Here is a 19,543-nt window from a genome sequence, read left to right on the forward strand (position 1 = left end):
CACACCAGTTGGAGAACTGCTGTTGGTGCTGAGCTAACATCCAACTCGCCATCTGGTCCGGCTGGCCGAGCGCTAGCAAGTCACCTTGGCCCCACTGTACTTATTTTTTTCCCCTGGCATTTTTTTCCCCATTACACACCATTTTGTCCACTAGAAAGTTATTGAAGAGAGGAAATGAAGTTCTCTGAGCTTACAAGCTTGCCAACTGTCAGTTAGCAAACTTGTTAGCTTCGCTCGAACACTAACGGCAAGATTAGTTCCTACAGTTTATTGAAAGGATGCATTTGTACCGCAGATTTAGTGAGGTCCTTCAGGTCTGGGATGAGGCCCTCTCTAAGAGGCTGAAGTCAGGGAACAAAAGTCTCTGTGCATAGTAAGCACAACAGATTATGTCATAGGCTGCAACGTGATTGGCTTGCTCCTGAAAATGGACACCGATACTTAACGCTAGGAATTTCTGGGTGGGTGGTAAATTCCCATGCATGTTCAGCTAGCTCCTCAAGCATTGGTTGTTCAGTGGTAGAATTCTCGCCTGCCACGCGGGAGGCCCGGGTTCGATTCCCGGCCAATGCAGCAAGTTTTCACTGCACGTTGCATGACAGCAGGCCTTTTCTAGGAATAGGATTACCCCATCCTATGGGGGATAGCTGCAAATACTGCAACAATTCATTGAAGCCGTCACACCAGTTGGAGAACTGCTGTTGGTGCTGAGCTAACATCCAACTCGCCATCTGGTCCGGCTGGCCGAGCGCTAGCAAGTCACCTTGGCCCCACTGTACTTATTTTTTTCCCCTGGCATTTTTTTCCCCATTACACACCATTTTGTCCACTAGAAAGTTATTGAAGAGAGGAAATGAAGTTCTCTGAGCTTACAAGCTTGCCAACTGTCAGTTAGCAAACTTGTTAGCTTCGCTCGAACACTAACGGCAAGATTAGTTCCTACAGTTTATTGAAAGGATGCATTTGTACCGCAGATTTAGTGAGGTCCTTCAGGTCTGGGATGAGGCCCTCTCTAAGAGGCTGAAGTCAGGGAACAAAAGTCTCTGTGCATAGTAAGCACAACAGATTATGTCATAGGCTGCAACGTGATTGGCTTGCTCCTGAAAATGGACACCGATACTTAACGCTAGGAATTTCTGGGTGGGTGGTAAATTCCCATTCATGTTCAGCTAGCTCCTCAAGCATTGGTGGTTCAGTGGTAGAATTCTCGCCTGCCACGCGGGAGGCCCGGGTTCGATTCCCGGCCAATGCAGCAAGTTTTCACTGCGCGTTGCATGACAGCAGGCCTTTTCTAGGAATAGGATTACCCCATCCTATGGGGGATAGCTGCAAATACTGCAACAATTCATTGAAGCCGTCACACCAGTTGGAGAACTGCTGTTGGTGCTGAGCTAACATCCAACTCGCCATCTGGTCCGGCTGGCCGAGCGCTAGCAAGTCACCTTGGCCCCACTGTACTTATTTTTTTCCCCTGGCATTTTTTTCCCCATTACACACCATTTTGTCCACTAGAAAGTTATTGAAGAGAGGAAATGAAGTTCTCTGAGCTTACAAGCTTGCCAACTGTCAGTTAGCAAACTTGTTAGCTTCGCTCGAACACTAACGGCAAGATTAGTTCCTACAGTTTATTGAAAGGATGCATTTGTACCGCAGATTTAGTGAGGTCCTTCAGGTCTGGGATGAGGCCCTCTCTAAGAGGCTGAAGTCAGGGAACAAAAGTCTCTGTGCATAGTAAGCACAACAGATTATGTCATAGGCTGCAACGTGATTGGCTTGCTCCTGAAAATGGACACCGATACTTAACGCTAGGAATTTCTGGGTGGGTGGTAAATTCCCATGCATGTTCAGCTAGCTCCTCAAGCATTGGTTGTTCAGTGGTAGAATTCTCGCCTGCCACGCGGGAGGCCCGGGTTCGATTCCCGGCCAATGCAGCAAGTTTTCACTGCACGTTGCATGACAGCAGGCCTTTTCTAGGAATAGGATTACCCCATCCTATGGGGGATAGCTGCAAATACTGCAACAATTCATTGAAGCCGTCACACCAGTTGGAGAACTGCTGTTGGTGCTGAGCTAACATCCAACTCGCCATCTGGTCCGGCTGGCCGAGCGCTAGCAAGTCACCTTGGCCCCACTGTACTTATTTTTTTCCCCTGGCATTTTTTTCCCCATTACACACCATTTTGTCCACTAGAAAGTTATTGAAGAGAGGAAATGAAGTTCTCTGAGCTTACAAGCTTGCCAACTGTCAGTTAGCAAACTTGTTAGCTTCGCTCGAACACTAACGGCAAGATTAGTTCCTACAGTTTATTGAAAGGATGCATTTGTACCGCAGATTTAGTGAGGTCCTTCAGGTCTGGGATGAGGCCCTCTCTAAGAGGCTGAAGTCAGGGAACAAAAGTCTCTGTGCATAGTAAGCACAACAGATTATGTCATAGGCTGCAACGTGATTGGCTTGCTCCTGAAAATGGACACCGATACTTAACGCTAGGAATTTCTGGGTGGGTGGTAAATTCCCATTCATGTTCAGCTAGCTCCTCAAGCATTGGTGGTTCAGTGGTAGAATTCTCGCCTGCCACGCGGGAGGCCCGGGTTCGATTCCCGGCCAATGCAGCAAGTTTTCACTGCGCGTTGCATGACAGCAGGCCTTTTCTAGGAATAGGATTACCCCATCCTATGGGGGATAGCTGCAAATACTGCAACAATTCATTGAAGCCGTCACACCAGTTGGAGAACTGCTGTTGGTGCTGAGCTAACATCCAACTCGCCATCTGGTCCGGCTGGCCGAGCGCTAGCAAGTCACCTTGGCCCCACTGTACTTATTTTTTTCCCCTGGCATTTTTTTCCCCATTACACACCATTTTGTCCACTAGAAAGTTATTGAAGAGAGGAAATGAAGTTCTCTGAGCTTACAAGCTTGCCAACTGTCAGTTAGCAAACTTGTTAGCTTCGCTCGAACACTAACGGCAAGATTAGTTCCTACAGTTTATTGAAAGGATGCATTTGTACCGCAGATTTAGTGAGGTCCTTCAGGTCTGGGATGAGGCCCTCTCTAAGAGGCTGAAGTCAGGGAACAAAAGTCTCTGTGCATAGTAAGCACAACAGATTATGTCATAGGCTGCAACGTGATTGGCTTGCTCCTGAAAATGGACACCGATACTTAACGCTAGGAATTTCTGGGTGGGTGGTAAATTCCCATGCATGTTCAGCTAGCTCCTCAAGCATTGGTTGTTCAGTGGTAGAATTCTCGCCTGCCACGCGGGAGGCCCGGGTTCGATTCCCGGCCAATGCAGCAAGTTTTCACTGCGCGTTGCATGACAGCAGGCCTTTTCTAGGAATAGGATTACCCCATCCTATGGGGGATAGCTGCAAATACTGCAACAATTCATTGAAGCCGTCACACCAGTTGGAGAACTGCTGTTGGTGCTGAGCTAACATCCAACTCGCCATCTGGTCCGGCTGGCCGAGCGCTAGCAAGTCACCTTGGCCCCACTGTACTTATTTTTTTCCCCTGGCATTTTTTTCCCCATTACACACCATTTTGTCCACTAGAAAGTTATTGAAGAGAGGAAATGAAGTTCTCTGAGCTTACAAGCTTGCCAACTGTCAGTTAGCAAACTTGTTAGCTTCGCTCGAACACTAACGGCAAGATTAGTTCCTACAGTTTATTGAAAGGATGCATTTGTACCGCAGATTTAGTGAGGTCCTTCAGGTCTGGGATGAGGCCCTCTCTAAGAGGCTGAAGTCAGGGAACAAAAGTCTCTGTGCATAGTAAGCACAACAGATTATGTCATAGGCTGCAACGTGATTGGCTTGCTCCTGAAAATGGACACCGATACTTAACGCTAGGAATTTCTGGGTGGGTGGTAAATTCCCATGCATGTTCAGCTAGCATTGGGTGTTCAGTGGTAGAATTCTCGCCTGCCACGCGGGAGGCCCGGGTTCGATTCCCGGCCAATGCAGCAAGGTTTCACTGCATGTTGCATGACAGCAGGCCTTTTCTAGGAATAGGATTACCCCATCCTATGGGGGATAGCTGCAAATACTGCAACAATTCATTGAAGCCGTCACACCAGTTGGAGAACTGCTGTTGGTGCTGAGCTAACATCCAACTCGCCATCTGGTCCGGCTGGCCGAGCGCTAGCAAGTCACCTTGGCCCCACTGTACTTATTTTTTTCCCCTGGCATTTTTTTCCCCATTACACACCATTTTGTCCACTAGAAAGTTATTGAAGAGAGGAAATGAAGTTCTCTGAGCTTACAAGCTTGCCAACTGTCAGTTAGCAAACTTGTTAGCTTCGCTCGAACACTAACGGCAAGATTAGTTCCTACAGTTTATTGAAAGGATGCATTTGTACCGCAGATTTAGTGAGGTCCTTCAGGTCTGGGATGAGGCCCTCTCTAAGAGGCTGAAGTCAGGGAACAAAAGTCTCTGTGCATAGTAAGCACAACAGATTATGTCATAGGCTGCAACGTGATTGGCTTGCTCCTGAAAATGGACACCGATACTTAACGCTAGGAATTTCTGGGTGGGTGGTAAATTCCCATGCATGTTCAGCTAGCATTGGGTGTTCAGTGGTAGAATTCTCGCCTGCCACACGGGAGGCCCGGGTTCGATTCCCGGCCAATGCAGCAAGGTTTCACTGCACGTTGCATGACAGCAGGCCTTTTCTAGGAATAGGATTACCCCATCCTATGGGGGATAGCTGCAAATACTGCAACAATTCATTGAAGCCGTCACACCAGTTGGAGAACTGCTGTTGGTGCTGAGCTAACATCCAACTCGCCATCTGGTCCGGCTGGCCGAGCGCTAGCAAGTCACCTTGGCCCCACTGTACTTATTTTTTTCCCCTGGCATTTTTTTCCCCATTACACACCATTTTGTCCACTAGAAAGTTATTGAAGAGAGGAAATGAAGTTCTCTGAGCTTACAAGCTTGCCAACTGTCAGTTAGCAAACTTGTTAGCTTCGCTCGAACACTAACGGCAAGATTAGTTCCTACAGTTTATTGAAAGGATGCATTTGTACCGCAGATTTAGTGAGGTCCTTCAGGTCTGGGATGAGGCCCTCTCTAAGAGGCTGAAGTCAGGGAACAAAAGTCTCTGTGCATAGTAAGCACAACAGATTATGTCATAGGCTGCAACGTGATTGGCTTGCTCCTGAAAATGGACACCGATACTTAACGCTAGGAATTTCTGGGTGGGTGGTAAATTCCCATGCATGTTCAGCTAGCATTGGTTGTTCAGTGGTAGAATTCTCGCCTGCCACGCGGGAGGCCCGGGTTAGATTCCCGGCCAATGCAGCAAGGTTTCACTGCATGTTGCATGACAGCAGGCCTTTTCTAGGAATAGGATTACCCCATCCTATGGGGGATAGCTGCAAATACTGCAACAATTCATTGAAGCCGTCACACCAGTTGGAGAACTGCTGTTGGTGCTGAGCTAACATCCAACTCGCCATCTGGTCCGGCTGGCCGAGCGCTAGCAAGTCACCTTGGCCCCACTGTACTTATTTTTTTCCCCTGGCATTTTTTTCCCCATTACACACCATTTTGTCCACTAGAAAGTTATTGAAGAGAGGAAATGAAGTTCTCTGAGCTTACAAGCTTGCCAACTGTCAGTTAGCAAACTTGTTAGCTTCGCTCGAACACTAACGGCAAGATTAGTTCCTACAGTTTAAGACTGCTTTAATGGTGATAAGACTAAAGAAATTATTATTTGTGCCACACAGGATTGTACTTGACAGCCAATTTGTTGAAACTGTGTCTCAACAGTATCAGCAAGTCATCGTGGAAATAATACAAAACTTTGAATTCTTTTAAGTACAATCAGAATTTTAACTTCAAAAAAACTTAGCCATCAGTCCTGCTCCACAGTATTTTGTTTTACGTTAAAATGTGTTATTCTGTGTCTTGTTTTGTTTTGGTTTGTTTTGTTTGGTTTGGTTTGGTTTGGTTTAGGGTTTTTTTTTGATGGTTTCAGTCAATTTTCCACTCTGCTTGACAATAAAGAATAAAATGTTTTTTGGCTTTTAGCTTTTCATTTCTTCAAGCCAAATACAAATAAATCTGTTTTTCAATACATGATGATGGACTGGCTGCTTCCTCTTACCAACACAACGAAAAAAAAAAGTTTCGCAGACATGTGATATGTAACGTGTAATTTAACAAGGCTCATTACCCAAGGATTTATTCTGAGTTTTTTTTGGTACCAGTCTGTCTGCTTTCTGGATTTAACTGCCAAAGTTTTCTCTTTGTTATTTTGTCAACTTTTGTTCTTTGCTGAGACAAGGTTTTCAACTGCATCATATATACTTTTCCACTCACTCTGTAGCCAACAAGTGAAGTGTTTATATTTCATTTCTACAAGCCAGTGACAGTGACAACCTTATTTATGTTCTGTATTTTACTGTAGGCTTTTCAATTCACAGTCTCTGTATTATTTATTCATCATTTACCATCAAACACTCTAAATCCACTCACATAAATATACTGCCGTACATTTGAGGAGCAAAGTGGAGCAGCAGCTCATGTCTGACAAGATGTTTATCAGCCTTTGACATACATTTGTTACAAAAAAGATATTTTGCATATGGAAAATGACATATTCTCTCACTGTGGGAGTGACACATCAGCTGAAGTGTCTGTCTTAAGATTTAATACATCACTTAGATGAGTCAACATCACTTTATAACTGCTGTAGTTTTAGAGTTCTTAAAAGTCTCATGACTAATGACTTGCATCTTATTACTGGCATTTGTTTTGTGGTGCTCACAATATTGGAAAATTACATTAGATTTTAAAAAGAAAAATCCAGAATCATGTCCTGATCCACAGAGCTCATTGTGATCCTTTTTTAGGTGGAACTACTTTTCACTAAAGAAGTAGTCCCTGTGAAAACTGTTGAGTGCATGTTCTGTGGATTATTTAAAGTAACAGGGACACTGTTTCTGAAAAGAACACTGTTTCTGCTTTGTTGGATTTTTTGAATGCCAAATGTCATTGCTGTGAAAACCACAAACTAAAATTCCATTCATCTCCATTGTACTGGGGAGGAAGCAGAGAACTCAGAGGCAGATATTTCAGAAGGAAGGCAAATGTAACCGAAACAATCTGCATGGCAAGACAACACTAGTGTAGGACATGATTTTTGTAATCAACCCTTTAATCTTCGCCAAGTTAATTTTATTTCTGTAATGTCTCCAGTATACCAAGGTCTGGACTAAAAAAGTACGACTCTAAGACAGGGCAGGTAGTTTAAAAGCAGCTCTCTGTGTCAAAAAGCCAGCAGGTAGGCAATCAAAACAAGGAGCCAACTCCATCAGGGCATAATGTAAGCTAACAGGCAAGAGTCCAAAAAGACAGTCAGTGTTTAAAACAGGGTAGGCAGGAAACAATTAAAAAGGTTCATACAATATGACTGAGAAGGTTCATCTGACAATCTGAGAAGAGGTATGCGAATGGTCTGGTGTATACAGTACTGGTCAAAAGTTTGGACACACTTTCCCAGAATGAGAAAGACATGGAAGTGCACCGGCCCTGCTGTTTTGCCTTTTAATTTCCTGTCAACACCAGAAGTGTGAATGTGTTGCATTGTGTGTTTTGTTGTGTGGGTGGACATCTGCTGCTTGTGACTATCTTGAGCCTGCATTTTAGCAAATATCTCTTCCACTGCAGTCATACAAACATTGAATGAGAGGCAGACTCTCTTTTGCAGGAACACCCTGATCACACTTACACAGTTCCACACAATCACACCACTGTCTGATCTGCTGCCACTGAGTAGCTTCACTGGAGCAGTTGGGGTTAAGGCCTTGCTCACGGGCATCTCAGAGGTGGTAATGAGAGATGGGCAAGAGCTGCTTTTCCACTTTCCTCACCCAGATTTATCCTGCTGTTGTAACTTATGTTATTTACATGGTAAGTGACTAAAGTTATCTCAAGATTGTGCTTAAGTACAGTATTTGATTACTTTTCACCATGAAGAACCTGGAGGTTCCAATATCAGTTCAGCTCTCTATAATGCTCCCAGGGCATGATGATCCAATAGTATCCTAATGATAGCTGTAAGAGAAAATGCATCTCTGTCTCTACTTCACTTGTCATGCAGTGACCACAGACTCTTTTCTCTGTCGGACTTCTTGTGTCGTCCTGTCTCTATGACTAGACTGTGGTCACTCAGTCTGTATTTGGTCAGGATCTGTCTCTGCTTTGTATCTCTAATAGTAAAGAGATACTATGCCATTTTATATTTATGGTTTAGGGCCAGATAGCAATTAGTTTGTTTTGAGTTTTGGTTTGATTCATCCAGTGTTCTAAATAAGCATCTTTTGTTAGTTTAATAATTTGGTTTACTCTGATTCATGATTGGAAAGCAGTGCTGGTCTGAGGTTGAACAGTATTGGGTGTTATTTGATCAGTAAGTCTCAGGACCAGCTGATAAAGGAGACTCTTTTGGGGGTTTAGCTCCTGGGTTTGTGGTGCCTGAGATCTCAGTGTGTCTTGGGGGCTCAATTTGAGATGTAACCAAATTTTAAGTGTTCTTTTTTAATGTTAATAATCAATTGGTAACAGCCTAATTCTGCTCTGCATTCATTGGTTTGTAAAATATTCTTCTAATTGTATAAAATACTCTACATGCTTTTTGTTTCAGCGCATTCACTGCAAAATCAAAGTTACCTGAGACACTGATTCTAAGCCCAAGGTAATCATAGTATAGGCTGTGATCTAGAAGGTGTTTCCTAATTTGAATTAATATTTGGTCTCCTGAGATTTGGGCTTCTTTCTGAAGATCACGATTTTAGGTTTGTTAAAGTTGACTAACAGGGCCCACTTCTGACAGTACTGCTCCAGGAGGTCCAGGTGCCGCTGTAGCCCTTGTTGTGTGGGTGACAGCAACACCAGGTCATCAGCATAGAGCAGGAATTTAACTTCCTTGTTGTTAAGGGTTAGGCCAGGGGTTCCAGATGACTCCAACAGTACTGCTAAGTCATTAACGTAGATATTATAAAGAGTTGGAGACAAGCTGTTGCCCTGAAAGACACCTCTCCCTTGAGTGAAGAGATCTATAGTTTTGTTGCCAATTTTTATTCCACACTTATTACTGACGTACACTGACTTATTTATGTCATAAAGTTTACCCCCTACACAGATTTGGAGAGTTTTATCATATAATTCCTCTTGCCAAATAGAATCAAAAGCCTTTTTTAAAATCAATGAAACATGCAAAAATTTTACCGTTGTTTTTTTTTGGTGTATGTGATGATTAATTAGAGTGTGTAAAGTGTAAATGTGGTCAGTAGTGTGGTGATTTGGTAAAAAGCTGATTACTCAAGGCATTGTGTTCCATAAGGAAGATCAGCATCTGGGCATTGATAAAGCAGTAACCTTCCCCAGGTTACTGCTCACACAGATGCCTCGGTAGTTGTTAGGGTCCAATTTGTCTCCACTCTTATGTATTGGGGAAATAAGCTCCCGACTCCAGGTCTCAGGAAAGCAACCCAATTGAAGAACGAGGTTGAACAAGTGAAGCAGGTCCTGTTTCAGCTCAGGGCTGCTGACATCTCTGTCCTGATGTCGTCAGTTCCACATGCTTTGCCAAATTTATTTTTTTTTATGCTGTTTTCGAATTATTTCATTGTAATTAGGTAATCAAGGGAGTTCTGATTATTTTTGATTGTTGATTCAAGGATTGTCAATTTTTCTCTAATTTGTTTCTGTTCATGATAAAGATTGTTTGATAATAATTTGATCATATAGTTTTTCAAAATGATCTTTCCAAATGTTACCATTTTGTAGGGCCAAGTTGTCTTTTTCGTTGTTTAGGTTGTTCCATCCCTCCCAGAACTGATTTTGATCAATGAACTCCTCAGTTGTTTTCTGATCATGATGTTGTTTTGTCTAATGTCTTATTATTTGTTTGTATTCTCTCAGTGTTTCAACATCATTTTGTCGCAGGTCTGTGTTTTGTGGCTGACGGTGTTTTAGATTGCTGCTGACTGCTGTCTTATTTTTTCTTCTTCTTTTCTTTTTCTTTTTATTAGACAGTTTTGCAGTCCTTGTCATACCACGCTTCCTTTTTCAGTCTCTGTTTAGATGCAGAGCTGCTTTACTGGCTGATTTGTGATAAATATTCATTTTTGTAACAGCCATGTTTAATTGGTTTGGCTGAAACTGTACAGAGACGAATGTGTTAATTAGACCAGTGATTTCAGGTGAAGTCATTACATTTTTAAATCCTAACTTCAACATCAGGAGTCCATATATATTTATTTATTTTATGTAATTTACAGGGCTCAAGACCTGTTGTTATTTGGTTTTATACATACATTAATCTGACAGTGATCTGATAGTGGGGTCTGTGGTCTGACAGTGAGGGGTCCATGTCAGTGATGGCGTAGTCAACTACATTAGTCCTAAGAGCTGAACAATATGTGAACTTCCCCAATGTACACCATTAAGCATATACAGACTTAAGGAGTGACACAGATGCACTAGCTCTTTCCCTGTGTTGTTGTAAGGCTGAGGTGTAGAGAGGATTACCAGCAGGATCCATTATGTCAGGCTCACATCCTGCCCCAGCATTTAAATATTCCACCAGCAGGACATTACCCTGGGACTGGTAATGTCGGATCTCTTTATGGAGATTTTCAAAAAAGTTTTTATTTTAACATTTTTATTGTTTTTAATTTATACCACACAGTAACCTCACCTGAATCTCTACTGTGATGTATGTGTTTCTGTTTGAGGGACAGTAGTAATATGTCTCTCTAGTTTGAGGGACAGTGAGTGTAGCAAGCAAAAGCAGTACAGAAAATGATTAACATTGACAGATGATTAACAATAAATATACAATAATATGCAAATATCAACAATCATATCAAATACAATATAATAAAAGGAAATAATTAAAAGTTACATTCAATTCAACTCATAATCATACAGGACAGAAAAGTTGTCCCTAATGTATGGAAGGAATGAGTCTAATAGACAGAATAACATGGGTAGCTGTTATACTTTTACAGATGTCATCACTGAGAAACATTTACTACAGAGCTTGTTTCTCTTAGTGTATGACAACAACAGCTAATACTGCACACTGACTTTTCTCCCCACAAAGATGGGGCAGTTTCTGAGGATCTGGGAGATGGATAAACTCAGGATACATATTATTAATTTTTTCAAAGAAAACCTCTCTCAAATACTTATCATTTTCACAGTATAGTAGGAAGTGAGATGCTGTCTCAACCTCTCTTTTATTACAAAGTGAACACAGCCGGGTAGCCTGTGACAGCCAGTTTGTATGGTCTCTCTCTCTCTCTCTCTCTCTCTCTCTCTCTCTCTCTCTCTCTCTCTCTCTCTCTCTCTCTCTCTCTTTCTGTAGAGCATGCTTTCTACACCCTGACCAGTAATCGGACTCTTTCAGGGCTCTGTGGGGGATCAAACAGATTTTATGTTCACTGAGGGAAGATTGTTCACTGGTCCTTAAATTTAACTTATGGCTGAAGCGCGCGCGCGTGTGTGTGTGTGACAGGGAGGAGTTTTGTGTAAATGATTGCCTGAGAATTAATTGTCTCAGTTTACCAGTTTATATTGAAGTAGATGATCGTGGGAATAAAATTTTTTATTTCATAATGTGATGTAAATAAAAGTTGTGTAAAAGTCTCTCTCGCTCTCTCTCTCTCTCTCTCTCTCTCCTTGCCTTCTTCTACCTCTCTCCCTCTCTCTCTCTCTCTCTCTCTCCCCCCCCTCCGCCCCCCCGGAGGCGGTCGCTAGGGGGAGTGGGCGTGGCGTTACTCGTAGCTAGGCAGTGACGTCAGCGGGAGCTGTTCAAAGTGGTGTGGTGCTGAAGAGACAACTCTCGTCGCCTCTCCTCTCCGCTCAGTCAGCCGCTCGGTCGCTCGCTCGGTCCGCAGCCATCTACTGCTCCGTGAACGCTGGATTTCACAGCTTCAGAGATCGCTAATTAGCAGCCCAACACAGGAGGATACAGAAAAGAACAATAATCAACACCGTGTTCACGTCACCTGAAGCCCATGTGGGAGAGATTTCAAACAAGTAAGTCGCTTTTCCCCTGTCTATATCTGTCTAATGTGGCGGAAAGCAGCAGGGATGCATACTTTACACATTTACTGGGAAATAAACACCAATTAAACAGAAGTGATCACCTTTCCAGCGAGATCATTCCACTCCTGATTGTGTAATAGTAGGCTACAGATATATCCCGGCTGTCTGTAATTGTCAGCTCCTGTGTGTGCACTGAGGCAAATCTTCCAGCCGCGCCTAAATCTTACCCTGTGCCTGCCTGGGGTAAAACATTTGACTATATTTGCATGATCCAGTGGTCAGAGATGCTCACTCGCTCACTCTCACTCTCTCTTACACACACACACACACACACACACACACAGAGAGAGAGAGAGAGAGAGAGAGAGAAACACAAACACACACTGTTTTCTTTGCACTAAGATCAGAAAAGCAACTAAAAAATGAAACCAATATTAAAGCTCTCTCTCCACTGTCCACTGTGCTTCTGTAGCTCTATATCTTTGTATGTGTGTGTTCCTCAGATACACATTGTGGTTAAACAGGGCTGATTCAAGGGACACCATTATTCTAGACTATAAGCTCCTGTTACTATCCTGATAGCTAATACAGCATCACAGCTGGTAGGAGAAAGTATAGGAGCCAGAATCTGCTGAGAGGTGCTGCTTTTTTGATTCCAGGGTACATTGAGGTGTGGCTTGGGTGGCCTCTCCTCTCCTCTCCTCTCCTCTCCTCTCCTCTCCTCTCCTCTCCTCTCCTTTCCTCTCCTCTCCTCTCCCCTCTAATTTCTCTTCCTTCCTTCTCCTTGTCTCAGTTTTATTGCCTTGGCTGATGTGGTGAAAGGGAGTCAAGTCGGTGCTGTAAAACTGTCTCTTTCCTTCATCTATACACATACATTCATAGAAATTTCAAAGGCTTTTTGATTTCTGAACTTCAGAATGTATTTTCTCACAAAATGGGGACTGTGGATTTTGTAACCTATCACTTACCAATAAGTATCAAAAATGTACAGTACCAATCAAAAGTTTGGACACACCTTCCCATTCCCTTGAATGAGAAAAATGACTGGTACTGTACAACATTTCATACTTTCTTGTATTTCAGACATTCAAAGGAACTTTGATTTCCATAAGATTGGCAAAACTGACAAGAAACTGACCTCACAAAGAAGGGTCAAAATCAAAGTTGCAGAGGCTGAAATAGTGTCTTGATTTTAGTTCCTATTATGAGTCACACTCTAAAAAAAGGCATTTCCCATAATGCAACTAATTTTTTCAGCCTCAAGAGAGCACCTCCCACGACACAAGACATTAAACAAAAGTTTCCTCAGGCTGAGTAGTGCTCTCTGTGACAAGTAAACTAAGATTCATGTGTAAAATTGGTGGAGTGGCCCTTTAAGTGTCAAAAATTTTTACAATTTTTCAGGCTTTCTTGTATGTCAGCTATTAAAAACCCATTACTTGTGCTTCCTGGACATTTGAAAGCCTCCCACAGCCCAGCCTTTCTGACCATACAAAGCCTTCTAAAATGACATAAGTAATGTGGTGTGTTGGCGACAGCCCTGTTTTCTTTTCTCAGAAGGTCCCAGAGGCTGCAAGAATCCAGTAGTTGTGAATCTTAACATTATGTACAAAGTATTTTTGAACTTTCCATTCAGCTTCAACAAGATGCAGTCAGGCCATCTGGGTGCTTGCAGGGTGGAGCTCAAGCTCTCTGTGCAGAAGTGAACACATTCTGACATTTTACCACACAGGCTGATATGTGAAAGGTGACATAGCTGACATCACAACAGGGCTGCAAAACGTTTAGAGTGTTCATAGATCATCTATATATAGGTGGATGGAGAGCTGTGCTGCTTAACTTTTTTCTATATTGAGTTTAATTCCTCCCCTGTGGATTTGATCTGGGCCTGTAGCCCCACTCTTCTCACATTTACCCAATTATCTGTGTATTAGAGTAATCCTGTGCTGCTCGTTAATACACCATGTTTGATTTTCATTCCGTAAGTTTTTTAACACAGCTCTTGGCTTTCAACCAGCCTGCCAGAGGAGCAGAAGGCTTCACAATATGTCCACATCTTTAAACATAATCTTGAGACTAACCTTTTCAGTCTGACGTCTCCTCCTTTGTTTGCTCAAATTATGACTTTCAGTATGATATTTTTAAATAAAAGATGTGTTAGTTATATAAGCCTTATACGAGTGCCTGTTAATGTCTGAGTTGTGCTTTTTTTAAGTGTGAGTTGCAGGTTCTGTAATTTCTCAAATGAAAGGCCTGATGTCTTTATTAAACTCAGAGGGTCCTGACATCTTCAACACTTCATATCTCAGAGCGACCCTGAGCTCAGAACACGCGTAGCACTCTGTATGTCAACCCTGCATGTTAGGCACTGAGTATTGATTTATGGATTGATTGATTTGGCCTTTGTTGGTGCTGTATTTTCACAATCGTAAAAGGAAATTGTAGTTATAATGTAATTTTTCTCTGCCATCTGATGGCTTTTCCTACGACCCCCACCCCCCATCCACATCCACTGGCCTTTCTGTTGATGGAAAAAAGCCAGCAAGGGGGAAAAGGTCAGCCCCTCACCCTCCTCTCTATCCATGTGCTCCAAACAGGCCCCTGGGTGTCTAGTGGACTGGGTTTCTACTCATGACAGAGCAGGCAGGTGGTTGAGTGGAGCTGGCAGGTTGATAGGGCAGGCAGGTGGGGGGTTGGGTGGGGCTCTGGTGGGTCCTGGAATCCAGTGACACCTGATAGTGCAGGATCTGGTTTCTCTACCTGTGTGCAGGTGGAGGGACATCAGTAATACTCCTTAATACTTAACTGTGTACAGTTCTGGATAAAATGGTGTAACAATGGTTATTGTCTGTTCATACTTGATGTTTTAATTCTGGCAAGAGCTATTTTAGAAGTGACTTGATTTTGCAAAAATTCTATTCTCAATGCCCCTTTTTTATGCTAAACTTGTTCACTTGTATTTGATTCACCCAAAGGATGCTGACACCATTTGTGGAGGGATGATATATTTACTTTTTCTTCTTGTACCCATTCCCAAAAGGGAAATTCTCTTGTCCATCTTCAAAGGGAGGTCAAAGGTTAGAAACCACTACAGAAAGCATTTGTGTTGTGTAAAGGTCACAATCAATATTTTTTATACGAACAATGGATCAAATGACAATGTGTAATGTGAAAGTGAAGAGTCCTCAGAAAATTATTCCCCAAATATCCTTCAGCTCGGCAGAGCATTTTTGTGTCTTTTAGCTCATTGTTATAGATGATCTTGGTGAAACAAGATTATCTATAACCAGCACTAGACCTCCACGTGATAAATTTACTTAAATAAACAAAAAGTGTAGATTTTTGATATTGCTGAGTATCATTAGTATAGAACCGTCTATAACTCAGATCACGGTTATCATTTTTTTATTTTTCTAATTAGGGTTTATTTGAAGTGAATTGCATTTAAAAAAGAAATTCAAACATTTGTCCATTTGCTGGCAGCTCTTCTGAACTCCTTCAAGGACTCTTACAGCTCCTCAAGGACTTCCCCACATTTTCAACCCTCTGCATCAGATTAGGAGATAGTATATGCATGCCAATATATGTGATAAGCAAACCATCCAACACTCCCGGTGCTACTTTATAACGCTCCTCTTCAACACGACTACAAAGAGAAATTTCTTCTTCACACTCGAGTGCATCTCTTATTTCCTCTCCCCTCCTCCACTAGGTGCTCTCATATCAGCCTGGATAGAGTATATTGTCACAGCCAATGGCAGCATGCGAAGGCTAGGTTTCCTGCTTAGATCTGTGGTCAGATAAGGAGCCCGCTCAAAAGTAGCTACACATGGGAATCTCAAACTGCTCAAATCTTTATCAGGTATGATCTTTAAAGCTGAAATCTATATCTGTCTTCATGTTGTTGCCCTGTGCAACAGAGAGCATTGAGTTGTTGCGATTGACAGTCAACAGGATGTCTGCTGTCTTTTGAATCAGCTACTGCAAACCCTGAAAGATCTGTGATACCTGTGGGCTTATGCTGTTAATTTCAAACCATGAAGATATAAATGTGGCTGCCACGATTGACTCTCTTTTAGTATAGACTTTATTGGCTCTAGGACAGGTACTTACTCAATAGCTGAGTGTATTTCTCTGAATAATAATGAGATATGTTGACAAAAAGGCGCAAAAAAGCTTTCAAAGCTGAACCTCTATGTGCAACCTCACACACAGGCAACTTCATGCTGTTCTGTTAATCAGACTGAATTGCATTTCATTTCTCTTCATTCATTCAGCCTGACATTGTGTTCATGTTAGTCTATTTCTTGATGATTTTGACTTGTTTTGCCCTACTCAATAAGAAGTTTGTATCTGGCCTTCGGAGGAGCAGCTATCTTTTTTTTTCATTAAAATCTAAAGAAATGTTGACTTAAGAGTTGTTATTTCTGTAAATCAACTTAGAACAACCCTTACCGCTGACAATCTTCATCCATGCTTGAAGCCATTTGTATGTTACTGTTTTTCATGAATTTAGCTAGCTAGCTTCTGTATGTAGAAAGATGATGTCAGTCTCCCGCTACACAAAATCAGATTGTCTGATTTCTCTGAACGTGAGAAACTGCTAGCTAGTTGGTTTCATGTGGCAGCAACAGGTAACTGTGTGAAATGTAAGAACTCAAGTACCCAGAAATCCTTCAATTTAGAGTGACAAGTGTAACGTTACATGAAAATCTTGTATAGTGTAGCTTTGCACTGGTTTTCCACTTTGTAATTTACAAGGGAAAATGTTTGATTTGTACTGAATGTTTAGACATGGGGTCTTATTAGTTGGATTGTTTTATGATGGTGTTTTCTAGTTCCTGTAAAATTCTGAATTTTTGCCACAAAAGACAGCATTAGTAATCAAAGAAGCTGGTATCTGAGGTTTGTTGTTCTTTCTTATTCATTTGTAATATCTGACATCAACTATGTAGACCTAGTATCACCTAAGATTGTCAGATTGTGATTTCAGTGAAAAAAAAATTAATCTGTAGCTTTCAGTCTGTACATACTGTAGCTTCATTAAACTGGTCTGTAGTGGACTTTCTTTCCTCAAAGTTGGATATCATATTTATTAACATATATTTACATAATCATATTTAAGGGACTAAAAACCATTTTCACAACAGTCAATTATAAATATAATTTAAATGTTGAGCTCTTCTGGCTCTGGTTCTGTCTTTTTTTCTCCCTTCCTCAGCCAACCTCCTACTGGCTGATGCTGGGATCACTGTCAGATTTCAGATGGTTCAGACAGTCGAGTCAAGCTTGGCCACAGCATAAAAATCATCCGGTGTGACCTCGGCTGTAGAGCCGGCTCTGGCTCTTTGTTGAACTAAAGCTTTTAGCAGAACAGGAGGCATGCACTCACACACACACACAAACACACACAAACACACACACACACACACTCATAGAAATGTACAATGTGTGTAGAAACAACTGCAGTTGCTTGAATGTCCATTACTGACAGAATGTGAGAACTGATCTGTCACTACCAGCTACAATAGAGAAGAATTTAACATGATGGAGTAGAATTGTATTTTATTATCCACTCAGTCTTTTAGCCTCAAATCTAAGAAGAAAACATCGCTTCACCTTGAACTGCCTCTCATTCTTATTCTGTCATAATAACAGAAGTTAGGAGCACTTTAGAGGCAGAAAAATTCCCACATGATTCCCAGAAGACACCTTGTGGTGAGTAGGAAAAAAAATCTGCCAAATTTTCAAGTTGTAGGCTCTCAAAGGACAGTTTTTCACTGCCTGCCAAACACACCACACACGGATTGGTGATATGGCGTCTGTCAACTCCAGCCCAGAGCAGATCAGACGGGCAGCCACTCACTGAAAGCCTTTGGGATTAGCTATTTCATAGGATTGTCACCCTGATCCTCTACGTTTTGTTCGGACGGCCTACTTAAGGCCACATCTGGTCAGCATGTTGCAGTGTGTGCACAGCAAAAGAAGTCATTTAATCTGCATAAAATGAAAGGCTCTTAAGAGCTATTTGGTAAGGATAGAAGTTCTAAATAAAGCTGCATTGTCTGCTTAAGCGTGATGCCATAAAGACATTTCTTTTGTAACATCTTAAATGTTGGTCTTTATGTAAAAACCTTTTTGTTGAGTCAACATAGGTTATATGCTGCTTATTTCTAGATCCTCACTGTGTTTGTGAGGCCAGTACCATGTATCCATCAATATTTGAGAGTTGAAATTCTGGTGGTAATATTTAGCTAATATTAGCTTTGTAACATAAATATATAAACATTTTTGATAAGATCCCTTAAATTTTGGAATTAAAGAATTGTGATATACATTTTTAAGTTGAAAAATAACATTGTCAGCCCTCTCTAGTGGACAAACTATGTAAAGGCAACACTGTTTCTAAATGTAACATTTTGAGATATGTTCTTTTTTACATTCTTTCCAAGACTGAGTTGAGAAGATCAGGATCAATCTCATGTCTGTGTGTTAGTACAAAGCTGAACCCAGGACTGGGCTGAACATGCTCAAAAATACTGCACACCAACCAGCACCTCTAAAGTTGACTATGATGAACCTCTTTTGTTTAACTTACACAGAAAGAGAAAAGTAAAAATGGCAATTTGTGGTTTTAGATGGAGTTACATGCTGTATTTTTAGGCAAGCAACAGCTGGGTGCAGTGACTGCACAGTTTTGTCCCAACCTCAAACATGTGCTCATATACCACTTCTGGCAATCACTATTCTAAGGACTCTTTGGGATTTCTGTTGGTTTAAACATTCATTTTGTTAACAAGTTATTGTTGGAGGTGTTGCTAGCTGTATTTTTTCTCTTGAGACAGAGCTAGGCTAGTTGTTTCCCCTGCCTCCAGACTTTATGCTAAGCTAGGTTTTCTGTATTGCATTCCCTTAGTATTTGTGCGCAAATATCAGTGTGTGACTTGACTTATGCAAATACAAACTGTGTGCATTTAATTAATTTAGGTAATTTACTTGTTACCAGATATCTCTCATATCTCATTCTGTCCTTTGAGGTAGCATGGCCAGATTAACTAGCTAACTAGCCACTCTCTGTGCAATGTGTACAGTACAGGTTTTCTATAGTACAGTGTTGCAAGATAGTAACACTTTTGTCTTAAAACTTCAGGTGAAAATCTAAATACCAATTATCATTTTAGTACAAACTATAAGGCTAAGTTACTTAATAGGATGGTTCTCAGGATCAGGGAGTATACCCACCTTAGGCCAGAGACTGTAGGCTATGTTTAAGTGAGTGTAGGCTATGTTCAACACACAGCATATATACAGCATAATATATTTATACATGTAGATGGAGTATATGATTACAGCATGTGACCAATTTAGCCTTAATTAGACCCTGTAGAGCTAATTAGAGACCAGACCATGTATCAACATTAACTTACCAATCTCTCCTCCACCCTTTTCACTCTCCCTCCTCTCTTTCATTTCTACTCGGAC

General features: G+C 41.7%; 1 protein-coding gene and 8 non-coding genes across 9 annotated transcripts in view; all 9 read left to right on the forward strand.

Moving 5' to 3' along the window:
- The first annotated feature begins 502 nt into the window (after window positions 1-502).
- On the forward strand, window positions 503-573 carry trnag-gcc (transfer RNA glycine (anticodon GCC)). The gene has a single exon. It is a non-coding gene; the product is annotated as a tRNA-Gly (tRNA).
- A 608-nt stretch (window positions 574-1,181) lies between these two features.
- Window positions 1,182-1,252, forward strand: trnag-gcc (transfer RNA glycine (anticodon GCC)). Its single transcript has one exon. It is a non-coding gene; the product is annotated as a tRNA-Gly (tRNA).
- Window positions 1,253-1,860: 608 nt separating this feature from the next.
- Window positions 1,861-1,931, forward strand: trnag-gcc (transfer RNA glycine (anticodon GCC)). Its single transcript has one exon. It is a non-coding gene; the product is annotated as a tRNA-Gly (tRNA).
- Window positions 1,932-2,539: 608 nt separating this feature from the next.
- trnag-gcc (transfer RNA glycine (anticodon GCC)) lies at window positions 2,540-2,610 on the forward strand. The gene has a single exon. It is a non-coding gene; the product is annotated as a tRNA-Gly (tRNA).
- Window positions 2,611-3,218: 608 nt separating this feature from the next.
- On the forward strand, window positions 3,219-3,289 carry trnag-gcc (transfer RNA glycine (anticodon GCC)). The gene has a single exon. It is a non-coding gene; the product is annotated as a tRNA-Gly (tRNA).
- A 599-nt stretch (window positions 3,290-3,888) lies between these two features.
- Window positions 3,889-3,959, forward strand: trnag-gcc (transfer RNA glycine (anticodon GCC)). Its single transcript has one exon. It is a non-coding gene; the product is annotated as a tRNA-Gly (tRNA).
- A 599-nt stretch (window positions 3,960-4,558) lies between these two features.
- trnag-gcc (transfer RNA glycine (anticodon GCC)) lies at window positions 4,559-4,629 on the forward strand. The gene has a single exon. It is a non-coding gene; the product is annotated as a tRNA-Gly (tRNA).
- A 599-nt stretch (window positions 4,630-5,228) lies between these two features.
- On the forward strand, window positions 5,229-5,299 carry trnag-gcc (transfer RNA glycine (anticodon GCC)). The gene has a single exon. It is a non-coding gene; the product is annotated as a tRNA-Gly (tRNA).
- A 6,549-nt stretch (window positions 5,300-11,848) lies between these two features.
- The window catches only part of smpd3 (sphingomyelin phosphodiesterase 3), a 71,714-nt gene continuing 64,019 nt past the window's right edge, over window positions 11,849-19,543 (forward strand). The window contains exon 1 of the mRNA XM_067588968.1: window positions 11,849-12,052. The gene's annotated coding sequence lies outside the window, so the exon portion shown is untranslated. The remainder of the gene's footprint in view (window positions 12,053-19,543) is intronic.

Source organism: Thunnus thynnus, chromosome 5 (genome assembly GCF_963924715.1).
Source record: "Thunnus thynnus chromosome 5, fThuThy2.1, whole genome shotgun sequence".
Taxonomy (NCBI): domain Eukaryota; kingdom Metazoa; phylum Chordata; class Actinopteri; order Scombriformes; family Scombridae; genus Thunnus; species Thunnus thynnus.